We start from the raw sequence: 21828 nt of genomic DNA, 5'->3' as shown, positions 1-21828 counted from the left end.
AGGTTTTGACTATTTAAATGGTTTATTGTAGCGTGAACAAGCAAATGACGAGGGCCTGCCTGTTTCCAAATGGCCCTCCTTCCATTAGATTATGTTAAAGTTCAGGGGTAGTGTTTTCTATTCAGTTTTGTGTAAATGAAGCAGAAGTCTAATAATATCCAGATTCCTTAAACAAAGGTTCAGCTGCACCTAATTGTCATGTGGCAATTATTTCAGTTCTCTGCAGAACAACTGTAGATTATTACTATTTCTCTATGCTTACTTGTTTCTACCCATTGTAGATACAGTGACCCAAATTCTTCCCTCAGGGTATACCTAAAGCAGTCTGATTGGCTTGAGTGGAGTTAATCTGAATTGAGGGTGACTCAGATCAGAATGCTGTGTTCTCTATTCAGTTTATATTTTGCCCTTTGGCCTGGTAAGCATTTGAGGCCGGACATCACATAGCTATTGACTAAACCATTAAATTAATAGAATATTAGTGTCCATCAGTGTCTGTTTGTGCTAGTACCTATGGCTTTAATTGCCTGCTTCACAAATGCTAGGGGGATTTCAAGTGCAGCGTGTGATAGGATGTTGAGTCTATTAATTAATAAAACCATGTAATGAACTTTAGAAGGTGGAAAGCATTGGCGTCAGCACTTTACTGCATACCTAGGAAAGCAGAACAATATCTTCTTCCACTAGAAGTGGATGCTAGCATCACCTCTTTGACAGGTGGGGGAGGGAGAACAGAGGAAGAAAGCTCATTATGTAATGACTGAATAGCACAATTACAAGACATCTCTCCAAGAGGTTATTATTGTTGCTGCTGTAACTGCTTGCACAGATGTTGCTTTAATTTAAATTGGTCAGTCCTCATAGAAAAACTCTCAAGCTGGGCAGGGTTTGTAATATCAAGGCTATGTGTAAAGCATGTCACACCAAGCACATCTTTTCTTTACTAGAGACGCATTGTTTATACAGGGATGAGAATAGGGTAAGAAAGCACAGGAGTCTTTCAGAAAATGCAGAAAGGGAGTGGATGCTATGCAGCATGCCCTTCACCATTCCCTCCAATGGTCCCCAAGGGCAACCACTGAGATTTTGCAGGTCATGCATTTTGGCAGCCAAGCTAGGTGGCGCAGTTCCTTGGGAAAACATTAACTTTTTATCCATGGCTTTTGAAAGGAAGGGAGGATGTAGTCTTCTGCTGCAAGCCATGCCAGCAGAGTTAGAGAATAGTCCGTTAGTGAGACAAGGAAGGTCAGAGGGAGCATGTGAAGAAATAAGTGTGTCATGAGGTCACTGGAATGGGGCTGAGTCCAGTATTAGCCACAGACTGAGTGGTTCTGTGCAGTTAACCAGCCCTCACACCCAGACTTTTCTATTCTTGCACTAACTCCCTTCCACAAGGGAATAATTAGTTGGGCTTTGTGCCTTGTCATCTTCATGCTTTTTTTTGTAGCTTGTCTTCCTCAGTTGTTTTTACCATGATGCCTCAGATCACTAGGAAATCCCCTTTTAGTGCTGACCTTTGAGTTTGGCTTTGCTGTGTGTGTTCTGTTTTCTTCTAATACAGTAGATATTTCTTAGAAAACACTAATAATTGTCATTTTATCTTTGATCCAAGCTTTCCCCTGCATTTACCATGTCTCTTAAACTGCTCCTCTGGGTATTTGGAATCAGATAAAGGTTTATTTTAGAGGGTACTTCCTTTGGGGCTATACAAAGTGATCCTTCTAGGCATGACACTGCCAAAGTCATCCAGTGGAATGGAATAGTTCATTCCACATCTGTTAGGATGTGTCCACACTGAACTATCGTCATATGCACGAGTATTTAAGCTGGCTTTAATCCAGCTACCCTGGGTATTAGTAGTGGCATACGCATGGCAAAATGTGGGTTATACACACCTGTATGGGCTGTATGCATGACTCCAATTCTGCTGCCAACAGGATTTCAATTCCTGAGCTATATTAAGAGCAACTAGTCTATTTTAGCGACTTGCATGATTCGAAGCCCAAGTTAGTGGGAATCTTCTATTCATTTAATTCCACTCTAGATCAGGCCTTAAATGGATAATAAGCTTAATACTACTTGGGGCTAACGATTTTACTGTAAAACTAAATCAGTCACAGAAGGTCCCTGACTGAGAAGGATGTTTTCAAGGTCACCCATACAAAACCTGTCCAAAAAGTTCTGCACTGTGATTAATAAAAAAAAAAATACCATAATTAGAGCAAAGATAATAATTACATACTGAGTAATCTTTGCTCTTACTAATTTCTAATACCTTTGTTAAAATGCCAGGCATTTATACAACAGGTTATGTCAATTAGAGTGTCACTGTAAAATATTTTATCGGCTCTTTGGCAGATGAGTGTCTGTTCCTGATTTGACTTAATTAAAATGCCTTAAAATGCAAGCAATGAAAATGTTTCTAAACATTTTGTTGATGCCTTTCCAAGCCTGTTGCTTCATTGCAAATACTTTTTTTTTGTACAGAAAAGTGGGAAAGACTTAAAATCAAGTTATTTAGTGTATCAGATAGAAGATTAGGAGGGGCCTTGATCATGATTTATAAATACCTACAGGGAAAGATTTCTGAGTAGAGGGACCTTTATTGATAAATTCAGGCTAGAAATAGGTGTAGATGTTTAATAATGTGGTCATTTACAGTTGGAAGAATGTCATACACCATCCCTTGTTATCTTTAAATCAACCTCTGGGGGTTTTTTTCTAAGAAACATATTTTTGCTCAGTAACAGAAAATGGGCTTGGCACAACAATCCCAGCAGGAAATGCTGTGGCCTGTATAATTTAGGAAGGGTGGCATTCTGCTCCTTTCTGGTCGTCTAGGCATCCAGATTTGATCACCTATATGGCATTTTTGGTTGTATAAGTCCCAGAGAAAATCATTATGCACAAGTTGGCATTCTGTCCCCATGCAGGTAGCCCTATGCACATGAACAACTATATGTGACTATGTAGGAATAGAGGGCATCCTTTAGTTTGTAGAGGATGCTACCAAAATTGTAGTGAACCTACCACTTCACTGGGGCAAGGACCCAGGCTAGAACCTAAGGCCCCCTCCCTTTCAGGTGAACAGCTGCCTCACTGAACCAGATAACACCCTCTGACTTGCTATGCCTTTGCCTATTTTCTTCCTCACCCCAAGTGTCTACCATATACTTTCTTCTCATGGTTGTCCAGGGGACCGGCTTCAGAAGGAACACCAGACAGGGGACTGGATAATGGTGTAGTGATGGTTAGAGTGGTGTTCTGGGAAGTCAAAGAGACTGAGCTATCTGGGAACAGATGGACTGTCTCTCCCACACCAGTGCGCATGTCCAGTCTGGGTGTGCCCATAGTTATTGCCCAGAACCCAGGACCCTAGGTGCATATGTAGCCTTTGATGTACCTTCCATGCATGCAGTAATAAAATGACTACCTGTCCTTCAGGGGCATCTTGGGGATTTTAGGCGATCGTGTAGATGGCCAAATTTGGTTGTCTGGGCATCCAGGAAAGAATAGAGTGCCATCTGAGGTGACCACAATGGTCCTTTCTGTCTTTAAATCTGTGAATTTATAGGGAAGAAGGGCTTTAAGTTCCAAAGACTTGCTTTGATTTCAGTGGACCATATTTTCACAGCAGTAGGGGACCCCATTGGGAATTTGTTTTCCCACTTCATTTCCTATCACCTTTTTCCATTACGCCATGAAGAAATTCTTGCAAACAATTCAGCAGTGGCAAAATATTCAGTTCCCTGTGGCACTATATAAATAATGCCCATAAAATATTTTAATATGATGCTAATAAGCGCCTCTGCAATCTGCTGCTTGCCTATGTCACTATAAAGGTTAGAAATATAAGGTATAGAAAATGTAGAGCTAAATTACTCCACTTAAATTAATGAACCTGATAAGGGATTGGGAGTTCACCTGGGATATCTTTAATTACTGTAGCAACAGAGGAGTCATTCAAAGGACAGTATCTGAGCCAGATGCTGTATGGCTAAAGGGTTTGTAGGCACTCTGCACAGTTGTAAAAATAAATTTCCTCAGTTCTTCAGGAATACTCTCTTGATTACTGAGTGAGGATGGAAGAATCTGACATTCCATCAGTGGAACACTTGACATCCAGCTGTTATCCTGAAAAAAAATAAGGAAGTGCTGTGTTTAGAGGCCTGGATGGATTAAAAAGTGGTCTTATTCTCACCTTTGTTGCTGTTAACAATTCACCAGGCTGCTTTCAGACAGCTATATCTTTGTCTTTTTATGTTATGGTGATAGACACGTGCAAACTTTTCCTTTAACTCTCTCTATTTCCTTATCCTTAGATGGGGAGCTCCTCAGAGCTGGGTCCATCCTCTGTTAAGTGTCAGGATGGTGTCTAGTATAGTTTATTACAGAGAGGTAGGAGCCACTCAATAATCAAGGTTAGACTTCATCTGTGTTGTAATTCCAAAGAGAAAGTTCCCACTATGTTGGGGGAAACGATACCTCATGCAAAAGCAGCAAGTTCTTTGACTAAGACAGTGTGTGTATGTATGCATAAAACCCTGATCAAAGTTCACAGTCAAACTCCAGCTGATTTGAATTGGGAAAAGGCTTAACCCTCATATTTGTACCACAGTGCAGTGCTGAGCTAATTAGAATGTCTGGGCACCACCATGAGGTAAGCGTTAAATATTTTTAGTTAATAAACAGGGTTGGAGCTTAGGGGGTTGTTCAATAAACCTTGTTTTAACCCCACCCTCTTTATTTACTTTTAACACTAACCTTTTCATGGTTCCAAATACTTAGGGTTCAAGCTCAGTGAAAATTAGGATTTCTTCTGAGGTTTTATTTTTTTTTTAAATGAAGCAAAGATTATGAAATTAAAACAAATACATAAGATGCCTGCTTTGGAAAAGCTGTAATGATTCTAGCATTTCTTTGTGTCCCTCCCAAAATTCTACCTGTGAGTGGATGTTGCTGACAATCTCTCCCTGCTGCAGCAGTCACCCTGTATAGAGTGCTTCCTACCTTCTGATCAGTAAATTAGTTTGGAGGGTGGGAGGCTGGGTCCTAGGCTTTATGCCAATGAAATTATTGTAGTTGAGAAGTAGGTTCTTAGTTGGTGATGGTTGAGATTATTTCAAGGTCAAATCAAACCCTGCCTAAGTACACGAGTTGGTCATTCATGTCACATAAAGCCTATCTTGAGGGTTTAAGTGGAAAGTGAGCAGTGCATCAGCCTTGTGCACTAGAGTGAATATATGGGCTCTCAATGACCAATGTGAAAATAAAAGGGGATTGTATAGTCCAACAGATGACTGTACTGTCTGGGATCCTTACAAACTCACTGCAAGTTTATTCCAAGCCTGGGATTCAGATGGATTCATCTGGTGAAAAGGCAGAGTATTTGTCTCTTAAACTCTCTCTCTTTCAGTGGAGAATAGAGGGGCACAGCTAAAGCAACAACACACCCTGGAGATCCCCAGCTGGCAGGAGGCTTCTTATAATGAAATGTTATCAGATGGAATACTTTAGAGACACTCTGAGGCTGCTCTAAAGTATGTCAAACAAATGTAGAGCCAGCCGTAGATAGCTCTTTTGCAGCTGCATTACTATGCCCACTGGATTTTGCAATGTGGATGAGAATGGCAGCTGGTGTGCATCTGTATCTTTTAACACATACTTTGGTCCAGATTGCCCTATACACCCACCGATAATGTCATTTTGCAGTTAGGCCCAGTCCAGTGAAGAATTTCATCTGTGCATATGGATAATCCTACTGCCTACAACCTGACTACTCTTCCAGTTAGATTTAAGTACATGCTTACTGAATTGGGGGTCTGCATGGTTTTTTTTTCTCTTTGTTCTTGCCAAACAGTGCATTCACAAAGCTTATTCTTATTTTCAGATATCTTCCCAGTTATGTAAACTCTTGTTCTTTCTGGAAAAAAGTATCATTGTTTAGCCCCCCCCCCCAAAAAAAAAAATCAGGGGTGGTAGGCACATGAGTGAGAGTGTAGCACACAAAGGCATTTTGCTTGGCATGCATGCCTTGGGTCGGACAGTGGAGAAGGGGCCACAGCAAGGATCAGGACCCTCATGACTCCCCCTCTGTCCACCCTTAGCACACCAGTATCTTCTGCAGTCTGCAGAAAATGTTTCTGACCCCTTGTACAGATAATAGCCAAACCCATTAATTAACATTATTTAAATAGTCCTTATTCTGATCATTGTACTGTTGGCATTGAGGGTGTACTTGCATCTTTCTCATAGGATTGCTTTCCCCAGGCTGACAGACATTTGAATTACTCTGTTTGCTGTCTAGTGTCATTAGGAATTATGCATGACATCATTATGGGGTTCATTACAGTAACCAAAACTGATCCTCTTATGAGAGAATTGGCTCCAGGGGTGCAAGGATTATTTGATTAATAAAAGGCAGGTTCTGTAATCAGTTTGAAAGATTTCCTTCATGGGGCTGGACACCTGCCATACCTAAAGTTATGCTGGAATCTTAATGTGCTTCTGAGTGGCTGGCAGGGAGGGAGTGAAGCATGTCCCATCATACCAGAATACCAGAGGCTGTAAGTCATCCTTTCGGTTTCTTAATAATGGCCACCTTTTCTTTGAAGACTGTATGTGTCCATTTCCCCTGCTTTTAATGCTTCCCTATTCTCTCTCTCTCTATCTCTCTCTGTGGTTAAGTTTGTTAGTATTTTGCATAGCCATATTGTATTCACTGACATTTTTCCATGGTGCAGTATGTGGCTATGAGGTTTTATTTTATTTGCTTTGGAAGGCTGAAATACATGCCTTCGTAGCCAACTGCAATTACAAACCCATGAAAAATAAAGCAGCAGATTGGGATTTTTCAGTTTCTTTTAACTCTCCTTTCTCTTTTTTCCACACATTTTGTTGCACTGTTATTTTAGCCATAGCTTGTCTGAAAGTTTACTTTAAAGTCAGTTGGATGCTCTTTACAAACACAATTAGTTCAGGCCTTCTCAAAGAATAATAAATAGGGTTGGAAAGTTGTGTTCAGTGAAAATGCCCATCAAAGTGAATCTAGACACACAAAAAAAGTCCTCCTGGGAATTTATTTTTTACTGCCTTAGTTATTGGTACCCAAACTTTCAGCTTGGTGCTTAGGTCAGTTTTTAAAGAGAGAATACTTTGGGATAGTTTTGTTCCTCAGTTAATCCCAAGATGGCATCTTACTTCTGTTATAGCTTTCTTTGCTCAGTGTAAACTTCCTAGCATCTTTCATTAGCAACATCATAAATACTGAGGTGTTAAAACAGTTTTACCATATAAGAAAGAAAAAAAAAATGTTTTTGAAGCACAGATACAGGAAAACAGCTGACTATGTCCCATTGAAATCCATGCTTAAGTTTGTTCCTTAATTGAGGTCGATGGATCAGATCTCCCATAGGGCATTTATACACAAGTTCAGGGGGTGGGGATGCTTTAATTAGAGCAGCTTTGAGAGCCGCTCAAATTAAAGTACCCAGAGCGTCTCATGTATCAATGTCCCTATGCTTAAAATAAAGCTCCCAAAGTGTCCCGTGTATCAGCATCCCAGTGTTTAAAATTGTGGCGGGAGTGGTTTAACTAAAGCTTGTTGAACAAACTTTGGTTGAAGTGCCCCTGCCACCATTTTTAAGCACAGGGATGCTACTACATGAGATACTGGAGTCTGCTGGAGTATGGTAACTACCAGCGGACTTGATTAATTGAGTCTACTCCGCCACACTGTAATTACAGTGCATTGAAGCAGCCTTACTGCTTGTGTATAGGCACCCATAGTGCCCATTGTCAGTTTCCTCTGACTTCCATGGACATTAAGGGTGATCAGGACCTCACTAGATGGAATACTGATATTCTGCAGGCAAAAAGAAGGAAAATAAAGGAAATCCTCTGTGCAATATTTAATTGAGGGGCAACAGGTTTTTCTCACTCAATTTTAATCATTATATTCTCACTTGTGAGTTACTTAGCCCTCAATGAAGAGTTATATTTCTCACCTTGCATTTGCAATCTAAAGAGGCACATGCAGCAGCACAGTGGGCTAATACATTCTGTTACATAAAGCAAGGCACAAACTGAGATGGTCAATGCGGGTCATTTGTCTGTGTTCAAATGAATGAGAAGAGCAACGTTTAGCTTTGTCAGACATTTCAGATAATGATGGTTATCATTCAAGAAGGAAACTGTCCTGTTGTTGAAAAAAAAAAAAAAAAACACCCCACTCCCTAATTTTGGGATTGGCACCCAACTATGGAAAACTCAGGGCCTTGTTAAACATTAATGTTAGGTGGCTCCTGGAGCTCTTAACCCCTGGGCTGTCTACACATTAACACCTGAAAATAGTTTTAAGCACTCTGTAAGTGACTTAAAGTTACGCTACTCCAGGGCAGGATTATCTCTGATCCATGTTACCCAACTCATGTTACATTAGTGTAAACAGCCCACCCATTCACCCCTTTCTGGCCCAGATCAGGCCCAATGGCTCCTCACTCTCCTCAGCATGCAAGATCCCCCTTACTGCCCCCCCACTGCTCCATTTCCCCTTCTTACTTGTAGCTGCCCATGCTGTCTGTCCTAGTGGAGGAAGCAGGGAAGGGTTAAACCTTCCTTGTCTGCTCCCCCAGGATAGACAGCATGGGCAGCTACAAGTAAGTATTGGGGCTGGCAGGGGCAAGGGGGAGCCCCAGGGGAACTGAGGGAGCCCCAGGGAAGAAGGGGGCAGGGGTCAAATCTGGAATAGGAGACAGGGGAAGGGATTCTTACCTGTCCATCCTCCAGGCCCCTACTGGCCTGAACATGTGACTGCTCCACAACTGAGCTAGCACTAATACCCATCAACATTTGAGCAGCTCACAGTGTAACATGTAACAGGGTCCTCAGGCTTGAGTTTTATGGAGTGTGGAGGACTTGCAAGTCTGAGAGAAATAAATGGCAGCTGATGGTACCCCCTCCTTCCACTCTTGCCAGTGCTTGTAGTTTCATTGTAAGTCTCATTGGTAAAGTCTAAGCAGCTGGAATAATAGGATTGTGTGAGAGTCACAAGTTCCACTTGCATGTATACCCGATTGACTCAAAAATTGGCAAATGAATAGAACCATTGTTTATTATCATGGAGAATCCCACTGTTTGTTTGTTTGTTTTTTATCCAAATTGGTGCTTTTGAGAAGTCTATCCCCTGGTTCTCTAACTTCAGGGTTTGTTGATACTACAGTTCTGAAAGTTAGGTTTGGGTGCATGAAGTTGGGCATCCAAATATAAAGTTACTAATAATGAAGATCCACTTTTAAAAATGTGTCCCCTCTAACTTTCTTACCCCTTTTCAAGTCCTGTTCTGTGTGGAAAGTTAAGTCAACTTCTGTCTAAAATCAATTCACAAGTCTGTGAATGACCCCAAAGTAATAGGAAATAAGTTATTTTGAAAGTTTATAGTACTACCAAAATATAGTGACCTCAACTGTGGGATAGCCTGAGCACCTATAACTGCCATTGAAAGCAATGTAGTTTATACATTATCTGTTGTATAAATGTAATTTATTAAATGCTCATTTTTATATTTTCATATGGGATATCCATAGCTCATGAAGAAGCATTTAGGAGTAATTTACCTTCTGAAAAGTAACGCTTTTTAAGTTGCAAAAAAGATTTACTGACAAATATAAAATTTGAAAGGAAAGTTTAAACACAATTTGGGGGGAAAAAAATCTGCAGAAATGCTTTGCTTATATAAAATCAGTTTGTTAACACAGAACAATTGGGCTTGTACCAGCAAAGCAGAAAGCAAAATGTATCAATTCTGTTTTATTTGCCAAACTGATTAAAGTATAAAAAAAGTAAATGCACTTTCTTTGCAGTTAAAATGAGTTATTTTTGAAGCATTTTAAACCACCGTTTCCTTTAACACTACAGTTAGTTACACAAAAATGGAATTATGTTTCAAAATATCTTGATTGTGTGAAGTGCCCCATCTGACCACAGTATTTTTTCAGTATTGTAATTGCTTTTAAATTCAAGTGGAAATGCAAAAATAACAAATGCTATAGTACAGTTTTTGTATTCAGTCTTTGCCAATTGTTCTAGTCAATTTTATTATTTACCTTAAGACAATGTTCCTTGAAAATGTTATCGATGCTAGAGTCTAGAACTGAATATCGCACCAATTAAATGGATGGGAGGGTGAAGGACCTTGGCTTAAAGGAATAGAAACATTTTAATTAATTGGTTCCACATGTACATTTGCCTAGGAGCATACGAAGTGAATGGTGCACACTCTTCTGCTTAAAGGTTCCATTGTGCCAGCTGTCAAACAGTAGTGGAAAGATGGCAAAGAGCCAAAGTACTAGTACTTAGCACTCGGATTGCATTCAGCGCAGCACCTGTTCAGAACATCTGATCCATAAAGCCCTCTCCTCTAAGATGTTCACCACCCTTAACTCCTGTTGAGGGTCAGTGAGAGCAGACAGTGCCCAACACTAGCAGGAGCCATTTTCAGAGCATTGTGCAGAATAGTAAATAATGTGGGAGAGAGGTAGAGTTAGCCATAGTAGTCTGAAGTCAGGCAGAAGGCAGGATACAGGTGCATCTTATAGACTAAATAAATCAGAAGCTCACTTCCTTAGATACTGGTGAAACAGTGATGAAACAATGCGAGGCATTACATATGCCCACATTGGGTGCGTCCAAAATGAGTGCACACATGCAAGTGTATGCATTTCCTGCAGCACAAAAAGCAGTGTGCTAGCCCCAGCAGCATGCTGGCCCCAGCAGCCTTCTTACCTGGGGTCCTAGATGCCTCCAGGGTCAGCAGCAGTGCCAATCTGGCTACACAGAGCCTGGCCAGCAGCCAGAGCTTGCATCTGGCCAGCCAGGCTCTGTTTCTGGCAGTGCACATTGCTGCTGCATGCATCATGCTGCTTTAAGCAGCAGGTTTTTTGATACTGTTCTGCAAATTAGCAGCATGGTGAATGGATGCACATACACTACGAGTAGATTGTGGCATCTCAAACAGCTTTGAGGCGCTGCACATTACATGTGTGCACTTGTCTGGATGTGCCCACTGAATCCTGTTGAACGTTGCACAAGCAGGTCTGATGCTATTGGACAAGAAGTGGCCAAAGTATGGGTACTTAAATAGAAGCCAATATTGATTCATAGCAGTAGCAATTAAAATTCCATTCTAACAACACTCCAAGCCCCTAATGATGAATTAGCAATAATTTGTAATTATTAAATATTAGGTATCTGTCAGGAGTGACTTAGATAAGGGTGATCCTGCCTTGAAGTAGGGGAGAATCAGTTAGGTGACTTCTCCTGGTCCCTTCTAGTCCTGTAGTTTATGATTCTATGAAGAACATAGTTTAGAGAACAAGGAGAAGAGAAGGCTGAGGTGGGGTGTGATAACAGTCTTCAAGTACCTGAAGGGCTATTATACAGAGAATAGAGATGGACTTTTCTCTATGGCTGCAGGGGACAGGACTCAAGCTGCAGCAAAAGAAATTTAGGTTGGAGATTAGGACAAACTTACTGACTATAAAGATGGTCAAGTCAGTTGGAACAGGTATCCTAGAGAAATTGTGGAATTTCCATCCTTGAAGGTTTTCAAGAGCAGGCTGGACAGACACTTATCTGTGATACCTTAGTCAGGGATGCTCCATAGATTCATAGATTGTTAGGGGCTGGAAGGGACCTCACAAGATCATCGAGTCCACCCCCCTGCACTAGGCAGGAAAGACAACTGGGCTCAGGTGACCCCAGTGAGGTGACCGTCCAGTCTCCTCTTGAAGATTGCAAGGGTAGGTGATTGCACCACCTCTGGAGAGAGTTTATTCCACAGTCTGGACGCCCTAACTGTGAAGTTTTTCCTAGCGTTAAGCCTGAAACAATCTTCTGGGAGTTTGTGGCCTTAGGCAGGGAGCTGGATTAGATGACCTTGTGAGGACCTATTTTCCCATGATGCTGTGATCCAATGGAGATGAGTAAGAAATTGTTTTTTAGTTTTTCGTGTATTTCCACTGACTAGGAGGATGGGCTGCTTGAATGGGCTCCTCAAAGAAGTTATAAGAAGGGAGTAAGAGTATGGACAACCCGTTGACACAGCCAAAGTTCTAATGAAACTGTGTCCCTCCCAGCCAATTTCTCAGTGTATAGCAGTCTCAATGGCAATTCTGAATTCTGTAGACTTCTTGGAATGACCATTCAACTTATGGCTGGATCAGAGCTTTCTTCCAGATAAGTGACTTAGTTCCTTTTGAAAATGAGACTTTGATTTGTGTGTCACCTAAGTGCTTTGGGGTATATCTATATGAGATGCCTTAATGCACAGTGGACTGTTCTACTGCACATTAGCACATCATGCCAAAGTTATGCTAATGCGTTAATGTGCAGTAGAATTAGTGTACTGCACATTAAGCATCACAAAATTTTGCCTTTGCTACTGTGCATTAGCACAGCTACTGTCCTTACCTGCTACCTCATATTAGAGGTACTATACTTAATGTGCAGTAGCAAAGGCACGTTAATGAATGCGTAGACATTCCCTGGAGAATTTTACTTCACTTAAAGATTGGGTATTATATTATTATACCACAGATTATTGGACTAGATGCAGAAGTTACTGGGTGAAATGCTGTTATTGTCTCTGTTATGCAGGAGACCAAGCTAAATGATCTACTGGTCCTTAATGGCCTTAAAGTCTCTCATACATGTTAATACATGATTCTTCAAAATCTAACAGTCAGCTAAGCATGCCTAATTAAAACTTGTGACAGAAAACACCATGCTCCATGGTGCACTCACTAGTACAGTGCTATTTTACATGACCCTTCATCTGCATCTCTAGATGATTATATTTCTAATATACAGCTTAAAGCAAAATCAGAAGACACACCCTGATCTGCTGCACATACACAAAATTAAAGACTTACAAAATTCCATCAAGAAAATGTATACATATATTTATTTTTTTACAGTGTGCAGGGTTTATAAGAGCCTTAGAGAAAAAATTGCTAATATCTTATTTTGTCACTGAAATGAAAAATCATCTGGGATTGCATTTATTTTTTGTGTGTGCTTTTTCATCCAAATAGTTGCATCAATAGCTGCATCAGATTGTGTTCATTTCTGTTTGACACTTCTTATTTTTTTGTGGAATGGATTGGTTAATAATAATAATAATAATGTATTATCAATTTTTTTTGCTTGTTTAGCTATCATTTTTCTGATGGCTGCATTAGTGTTGAATGGCAATGGTAAGCGCTAATCTTTCCACTGACAGGTGTCTTCCTTCCAAAATAAAAATTAGTCAATAATTATTGATTGAGAGAGTATCCTGGAAGATATTAAATACTCAAGGCCTTGCTATGAAACCATTCATCATGATTATTGTTTTAAAAGGTCATAGATTTAGTATTTTGTCTGAAAGCCCAGCTTGCACTATTTGTAAAATACAGATGTGCCCAAAGGCTTTATTGAATCTGTATCCCACAAAAACAATCAGATATGTGGTTACACTTTACTGTGTTTTGAAATAATTATGGCATGTCTTTGCAAAGTTAGAAGGAAGGAAATGTGCATGGTAAGCAATTTTGAGGGTAGTTAATTACTTACTGAAAATTAGATGAGCTTAACAAAATTGCTCTTTTCAATTACAATAATTAGAAACAAATCTCAGAAAAAAAGCCAAAACTTTCCAAGTAATCTCCTGTTGAAACAAAAGGGGGATAACAGATATGAATTAGTAAGATATAATCAGACAGGTGATGTAGTAGTCCCAAGCCATGTCTCTGGAAACTTGCAGGGCCAAAAGAACTTGGTCTACTTTGGCATGTGACATTTTTAAAACCACCTAAGAGAGTAAAGACCCTACTCCTGCTGAAAACCAGTGAAACGTCAATGTGTAAATCCTGTGTTGCTTATTACTAGAATGCCGACTTAGAGTAACTTGATGGTATTTGGGACTCCTAAGCACACTTGCTCTGTGTTTGACTTAGATACAGGCAAATCTAATACAGTTCTTTTCAGCATCATGAATATGATTCATAGTTTCCCTACCTTTTGTGTTCTCCCTGATACCAGTGTAGCTTGTGCAACCATTAAGATTTGGTTACATCTTGCAGCTGCTGAGCACTCAGTGGGCATGTCTACATGAGATGCTAGGTTGCCGTAGCAATGAGCTAGGCAATGTAGCTCATTGCTATGGTGAAGTAGCATCAGTGGACACAAACCAGGATGCCAATGCTACATCACCATAGTGATGAGCTACATCACCGTAGCTCATCGCTATGGCAGTGCAGCATCTAAAAATAACCATGTACCACTGGGACTGTGCAGTACCAAATGCACAGTCAGGGGCTCATGTAGATGCAGCCAGTCTTTATGGGTATAATGCTTGCACAAGGTGTGCCTCACTATGATTGGTTCTGTATACTTATTTAGCTTTTACCTACATCTAAGCACCTTTAACTCCTTGTTTTGGACAACTCTATCTTCCCTTTCACAAAGTCTTAAACCTCCTTTTCCCCAACCCTTTTTACCTCAAGTAAATTTTTCAGCACAGAAGACTCTCTGCTTTCTACCTACTGAAGCATCTTAAGCAGGTGTCTTCAGCAAGGTAGCCCATTCACTGATGTAGCCATACAGGGAAGATGGTTAGCCTATTGTGTCTTCCAAGAATAAGGAGCCATAGTTAGCCATGTTAGTCTGAAGCAAAGTAGAAGATAGGGTAGATTTTCACATTATAGACTAACCAAAGTTGAGCTAACTAGATAGATAGACAGATAGATAGAGCATGTGATGAAGTGAGCTATAGCTCATGCAGCTTGTGAGATATATATATATCACAAACTTTTGTGAGATTACACACCCACACATAATATAATCTATTTTGGTTAGTCTATAAGGTAAAATCTACCTTGCCTTCCAAGAACAAGCCTTAGTTTACTACCACACATCACAAGCATCTTCCAGGAAGCAGGCAATCTGTTGTCTTTCTCTCTTTTGGGTGCAGTGGGATTTTACACACTCTCCTAGACATGCTGATTCTCGCCTTGTTGATGCGTTAAAAGCAGCTCTGCAGCTGTACGTGCAAAGGTGTGGGGGGGAGGAGTTGGAGTGTAGGGAGGGGGTTTGCCTGTCTCTTTACAGAATTCTGTCCTTGCATGAGTTGCTAAGGAGAGTTATTTTAGTAATCAAAATGGAGGATGCCAAGGGAGTATTGTGGGGCTGGGAGAAAGCAGGGTAAAAGAGCAAAATCTTGTCAGAGAAGATAGGGATAGTATGGGAACCAAAAAATGAGATTCAGGAAACTGTTTCATGAAAATCCAGATGTTTCAGACAAAATCCAGACATTAGTGACCTAAGAAATGTGATTAGAAGGCATTTTGGCTCCCTGCCATTTGTACCATATCTTTGTCACAAAATGTGAAGACAAATTATTTAAATAGTCTTTTCATGCTCATTATTGATTTTTTTTCAAAATGAAGATGCTCCTTCACTAATCAGTTATGAACACATTAGTTTTATGTAAGGAGTGTTTCTAGACTTTTAGCCTGTTATTGTTTATTTTCCAAAGCATCCTATCTTTGAGGAGCTCCCCTCACTTTGGCCTTTTTATTCAAAGTCAATCACCTGTAAAAGCTACTGATGGGTTCTACTCACATTGGGCTCATTTCTGCCATCTCTCCTCAGCAAAGTGCTGGTGTTAATAGAAACAAATAAGCAAATGATTTGTAGTTACCACCGTCAATACATATGATTATGAACCTTGGACCTCTCACTGGCCTTAGCGATAAAGAAAAACATTAGGAAATGTCATATTTTTTTAAGTAAACTTATCTATAATTAAACCATCAAGAGTTTAGTGAAAGTTCCTGGAGTCAGTCATTTCTTTATTTCCAACTCTAATGGGAGGATCTCAAATTGGCTCAAAAGAGCCAAGACCCGTATCTGTATATTTAGGCACTTAAATATGTTTAAAAAAACTGAACCCTAGGCCTTGTGTTTCCACATGGAAGGTTTTCAAGTCACATTTAAAATAGGACTTAGTCTCATAAACAAATTAGATATATTTGAAAAAATTTCCTTCTAGCTAAAAAGCAAACCCAGCATTGCTGATTTGACAGTTTACATGTGCTAAGACAAAAACAGCCATTCAGAAACTCCGGAGAAAGGCCATTGCAACTCACTGGGCGCATCTGCACATGCACTGTTACTGCCTAGTAACCTAGGTTACTGTGCAATAACTGAAAATTACTGTGCAGTATGGGCATGAGTCTACATGTGTGCGCCCATACGGCATAGTAACTATGGTGACTTACGCCATCTTGCAGGTAGCAAATTTACTCCTGAGTACTTACTGTGCAGTAAGGCATGTGTTACTGTGCATTAACCTTGTTTGTGTGGACTGACTTGGGAGTAACTTTACTGTCAATTTGGTATACGCACGGTGCTGTAATGCCTAGACGTGTAGACATCAGTCTAAAAACCGCTTACTGCACAGTAAATGCATGTGTAGACATGCCCACTGAAAAGCTTAGAAAATGTTATGGCCACAGAAATTAGAGACACTAAATAGTATTTATAGTTTGTTTTTGTAAGCTATTATAAAAGACTCTTTAACAGATACTGTCCCATAAAAAGGGAATGCTTGACAGTATTTTTATTAAAGTAGCATATCCTGCTACTCTCTACTTTGTTAGATTTAAATTCCAAAGAGAAGAGTGGATCACTCTGGATTCCCTTGTCTATTTCTGTTATTTATCTCTAAAAAGGGATACATCTAAAGGCCTTGTTATGCAACAAATGGCACAGAGGCCTCATGAGAGAGGTTCCTTGCCTTGTAGTGCAAAGAATCAAAAAGGAAAACAGGTAAAGAAAGTTGAAGTGATTTAGCAAGGCAAGTCAGTGATTCAGCAGGCCATCGAGAGAATTAGACCTCTCCCATGTCACAATCCACTGTGATAGTCACTAACTATGTTGCTACTCATTGTACACAGTCACTTACAGTTGTTCCACTGATTCATAATCTTGTTGATCCTGCAGAAAAAAATTACATTATAATGGTTACCTAACAACTAAAATCTCCATCTCTGTAAAACACACAGTGGGTCAATAGCTTTACTAGGAATAGAACCAATAGTTTTTGAACCTGTTGTTAGGAAGCACTTTCTTAGAGGTATTCTGATAGCAAAAATGGAACAACATTTATCCATTCTTATCCTCTTTTACGTATCTTATAACTCAGAGGTTTCAAACACAACAGTCTGTAGGCCAGATTCAGCCCACTGACCTGGGTCATCTGGCCTTCAGGGAATGTGGTCCTCCAACTGATTTGAGTTTGTTGCCCCTGTTATAACTACATGGAATGGTTTGCAATAATGATGTTACCCGAGTATGACTGGGTTTACATGAAATACCAAAAAAGGTCTGAAGAGCAAGGAAATATAAGTATGAAAAGCTTGGGAAAGCTCTTTGAATGTCTGATACAGTGTCCACCCAAGTCATTGGGCAACCTCCATGGAAACTGATGAACAGATAGGTGGTGTTGCTGAGGTGGATGTGTTGTCATTAGTCAGGAGATCCTCCCACTAGGAATTGGTAAGTCAGATTGGCTTTAAACCAAGATGGAAAGCTACCTGTGAGGCTCCAGAAGCATCAGCAGTCTGCTTGAAGTGATACAGCCGTTTGTGCAACTCACACCTTTTTCTGTGTGCTATCAGGTAGTAGAGACCTCAGGCAGGAAAACAGGAGGTATTCTCAGAGCTGTATGCATGGATCCCCTCACCTGTACTGGTGTAGAGGCCAGTGGGGTAATGACAGGAGATGAAGTGAAGAGAAGTAAGGGGGAGTTTACTAAAGCTGGTGAGGCCAGCAATACTGGCGATGATGCACAACAAGGTGGTTGTGGATGCTGGGAAGGGGTGAAGTGCAGTGCAGCCAGTGAAACTGAGTAGATGAGGGAGGCTGGAGTGGCCAGCAGCCTGGCAAGGAGGGCTGTTGTCCAGCATTTGGGAGCGGCTCTATTGTTGGCCATTGAGGTCTTAGAGGTATACACAACTTATTATGAGGCTGATTTTGGTCTCAAAACCAGATACCCTCATAGTCTTCAGTGGAGGGGTATCTCACACAAAATGCAGTTACCTCCCCACACTAAGGGCCAACTTCTGCCCCTATTTATGCCCAAGCAACCCCACTGATGGATTCAGCAGTGTATTAAAGAAGCCAGAAATTATCCCTAAAAGACTGTAGGGCTTTGGCTACTGTGAGGAGGAAAAGGAAGGTCCCTGGATTTCAGTTGTGTTTCTGCTTCTTTCTGAGACAAGGTCTGTGGCAGATTTCTGTAAGAGAGTGGTTAACTTGACAACTCACTGGTGTTTTGCCTGAGGGATGACTTACAAGATGTACTGATGCTTGTCCCGTTGTCCTTGGTACAGAGATGAACGAATTGAACTGATGTTCCTCTCATGTACTAGTGACAGCTGCTGCTAGAGGTCTTGGTGTCAAAAGTAAAAGGCTTTGGGGTGGGGACAAGGGGAAAAGAAAGAAATGTGGGTTAAGTCCCACTCTTAGCTTGTTTCAGAGAAATCAGACTAATACACACTGGGATAACTAACATCAGAATTGGTCTTAACAGGTCGCATTGTCTGCATTAGGAAAAAAAAAAAAACAGCTGGAAGTAATCTTGTGTTTCCACAGCTGAAGAAGTGTATTTTAAATGGATAGTCTTGGATTATTCTTAAGTGCTTGTGGGTACCTTGGTTTTCTATTCTGTTTGGTGACATTTTTTTCCCCTCTCTTAAAAAGGGAAGCAAATAGGTCAACACTTTCTGTCTCCCAGCAATCAGCAGAAAGGGCTTTAGAAGATTTTAATGCTGTTATCTTTAAAAGAGGATAACATTGCTGTCTGACTCATAAGCAGGAAACCTGGGAGTTTCAGTTATAGTTAAAAAAACAAAACAAACAAAAAAACCCAACAAAACCATAATAATAAAAGATAAGGCTTCTATGCTACATCCTGATATATCGGATGAATGCCTGAGGTGCAGTGAAGTTTTGCCATTTAAATATATCAAAGCTTTCCAGGATGACAGCATTAGATTTCCTAGATTAATGTTCTCCAAAGACAGTAATGATGTTTTTTTTTAAATAGATTTCTAAGTCAATTGACATTTTATAAGCATGATACGCAACAGAACAAGACTAAAGATGAGTAGCTACGGAACTCAGTTAACAATGGCTCCTTCTAGGACGCATGCCACCATCCCTGTTATAATTTCCTTAAGAAGTGAACCAGTGTGGTCAGTGTTTTTTGGACCCAGATGTTGTTTTGTTTTGGGGGGAGTGAGGGGAACTAGGGACAAACTGTGGTTATTCTCACACAATATTCTTTATGTCATGATATTCTAATGTTGGTGTTCTTGTCTTTATGTCTATGCATTCTTTAGCTATGAGGATAACAGACCCTTCATCAAGTAAGAATGACCTGAATGGCTGATAAATTCCATTTATCAGTGTGGTCCCATGAACCAGCTATCAAATCAATATTGAAAAATCATTAAAGCTTCTGTCATTCACATTTGAGGCAGAAGAGCAAACTGTGCAGGAAAATGGCCAGGCATACAGCTAAGATGCAGAGTAAATGTGCTGCATATGTATTGCCAAACAATTGTCACTTTGTCTGCTTCACATTTCTTGATTGGACATCACACAATTTCAAGGCAAATGCTAAAAGCAATCTGGTGTCGTACAGACTTGTTATATCAATAGCAGCTCTCTGTTTCACTGTGCTTTCTCCCTCCATGCATTTGAGTGCGTTGAATTTGTTGATAATAATGGTTTTGGCTCTGGATCATTAATGCAATTTAGAGGTAAATTTTCAATGATGCATGGGTATTAAGCCACATGACTCCCATCAAAGCTAATGGAGGTGGCACAATTAAACTCCTGTGCAGTGCCATGGAAAAAGTCTTCCTAAAGACTGGAATATCCAGTTCTCACAAATTGTAAATTGAAAGCTTTCAATCATGCTGACATTTGATGTTCTGTTTCTTTATTTCATAAAATTGAATTATTAAGAAAAAAGAGTGCAAAAAACCTGCAGCAGAAATACAAGTCTGTACAAAGAGTGCAAAATGTAAAGGAAGCAAGAAGCACATACAAATTATGCACTGTTTATCTTAAATCTTTTATCCTGCAACCAAAAAATAAACCATAAGTAGCACAATGGAAGCATATCAACTTTGCAATAGACTTTCAGTTTGTTCTTCTGGTGAAGAGTCCTTTGTGTTCATTTTTCCAGTATCATTATCATATTCTCTGTCACTCTTCAGTTCTTTTGTTCCAAGGATAGGGGATGGAGCATTTTTATGCATTCTCCACCCTCTCTTTACTCCAGGTCTGTTTTCTGCGACATAACAATGTAATATTGTACAATTTGTGCTATGTGAGACTTTAACCTAAAGATTACTTTCAGATACTAAGGCAGCATAGTTCTGCTTCCCTTCTATTGACTGATTCACTCTTTTCTGCAGACCTCTGTAATCAGAGGTTTTTAACTCGGACTCAAGAATGCCGTAGATTTGGCATGAGAACATTTTCCAGTAACTGTTAAAAAACCAAAATGTACAGTGGCAGTGGGAAAAAAAAAAATTCAATATTTGTAAATAAAAAAATGGCTTGCAAATACGATCTTAATGTGGTTTCATTGAAGATAAGAGTTTTGGAGGGAAAATATATAAAGCAGTTGAAATATTTAACTTTATGAAGTGGCTGTCTTTCAAAAGGATTTTGAGAGTGCATTTTCAATTTGCATAGCACTAAATATTTATTTGCAGGATTGACTGGAAATGCTTCAAAGGAGCTGTTCTAGTCTACTAGATACAAAAAAGCTATTTATAAAGCTGCCTAAGTATGCAGTTAGCTCAGGGACCTCTTCTGGTCTCATGGATAAATACTACTTTTATGAACTCCAGTGGAAGTTATAAATACTGCATTTCCTTTCTAATATTTAATGACAAGAAGAATCACTAATAGGTCAAGAATGTGCTCCTGTTTGTGATTGACCCAGATGAAAACAAAGGAATCCAAAGTAAAGGCTCAGTTGTTGTCCCAGTGCCATGACAGAAAATTGGTTTGTCTGGCTGCAAACAGCTCAGCTTTGTCACCAGTTCCTCCCTGCCCTTCCAACTCAACTCTCTCCTGAGCAGAGCGCAAACTCAGCAGAGTCTATGTTCAGGACAGGGTTTTGACATCCCTAGTGACAGCTTATTTTGAAACTTAGCTGGGTTCTCTGTGGACCTGCACCCTGCAAGTCCCTCTCCACACCATGTGTTCGGAGGAGTTCATATCCGTTGTACTCTGGGGTGGGTGCAACTAGTAGGCATGGGCAGGAGCCCAAATCGGATGATGGCCAAGTTAGTTAAGGTAGCTGGCTGTCCCTCCAGAGATGTGAACTTAAGTCCCATTGCTCTGAGTCCTGCGATGAGTGGTTCCCTGGCCATTTGCATAGTGGAAGAAAGCCCATAACCCCTTTCAAGGACAAAAGGTTAAAAAAGTGTAGGGAGGTAAGAGGAGAATGAGAGTTTCCAAAGGGGATATGTTTTTAAGTCCCCTTAAACCGTCATCCTTTTGACACTGGAATAATTCTTTTCAGTTCAGCAGAGTCCTCCACATTTATGTCACTGTGTTAGAAGGAAACTAGGTCCATGAGCTTAAAGATGATCTTTACCATGCAAATGAAGCTATTAGCTTTACCCCCGCCCTAAACAGTAACACCCTATTTCACACCTGATCCAGCCCTTGCAAAGGCAATGTGATATAACTCCCACT

The 21828-nt window shown here is 40.2% G+C and overlaps 1 protein-coding gene across 11 annotated transcripts in view; it reads left to right on the top strand.

The window, feature by feature from the left end:
- Positions 1 to 21828, top strand: part of ADGRL3 (adhesion G protein-coupled receptor L3) — an 864517-nt gene that overhangs the window by 768586 nt on the left and 74103 nt on the right. The gene's annotated exons all lie outside the window — the stretch shown is intronic.

This window comes from Crocodylus porosus, unplaced genomic scaffold (assembly GCF_001723895.1).
Source record: "Crocodylus porosus isolate Cpor-Errol unplaced genomic scaffold, CroPor_comp1, whole genome shotgun sequence".
Lineage (NCBI taxonomy): Eukaryota > Metazoa > Chordata > Crocodylia > Crocodylidae > Crocodylus > Crocodylus porosus.
The sequence above is the reverse complement of the archived record's forward strand: the minus strand, read 5'-3'. Positions and strand labels throughout refer to the sequence as shown.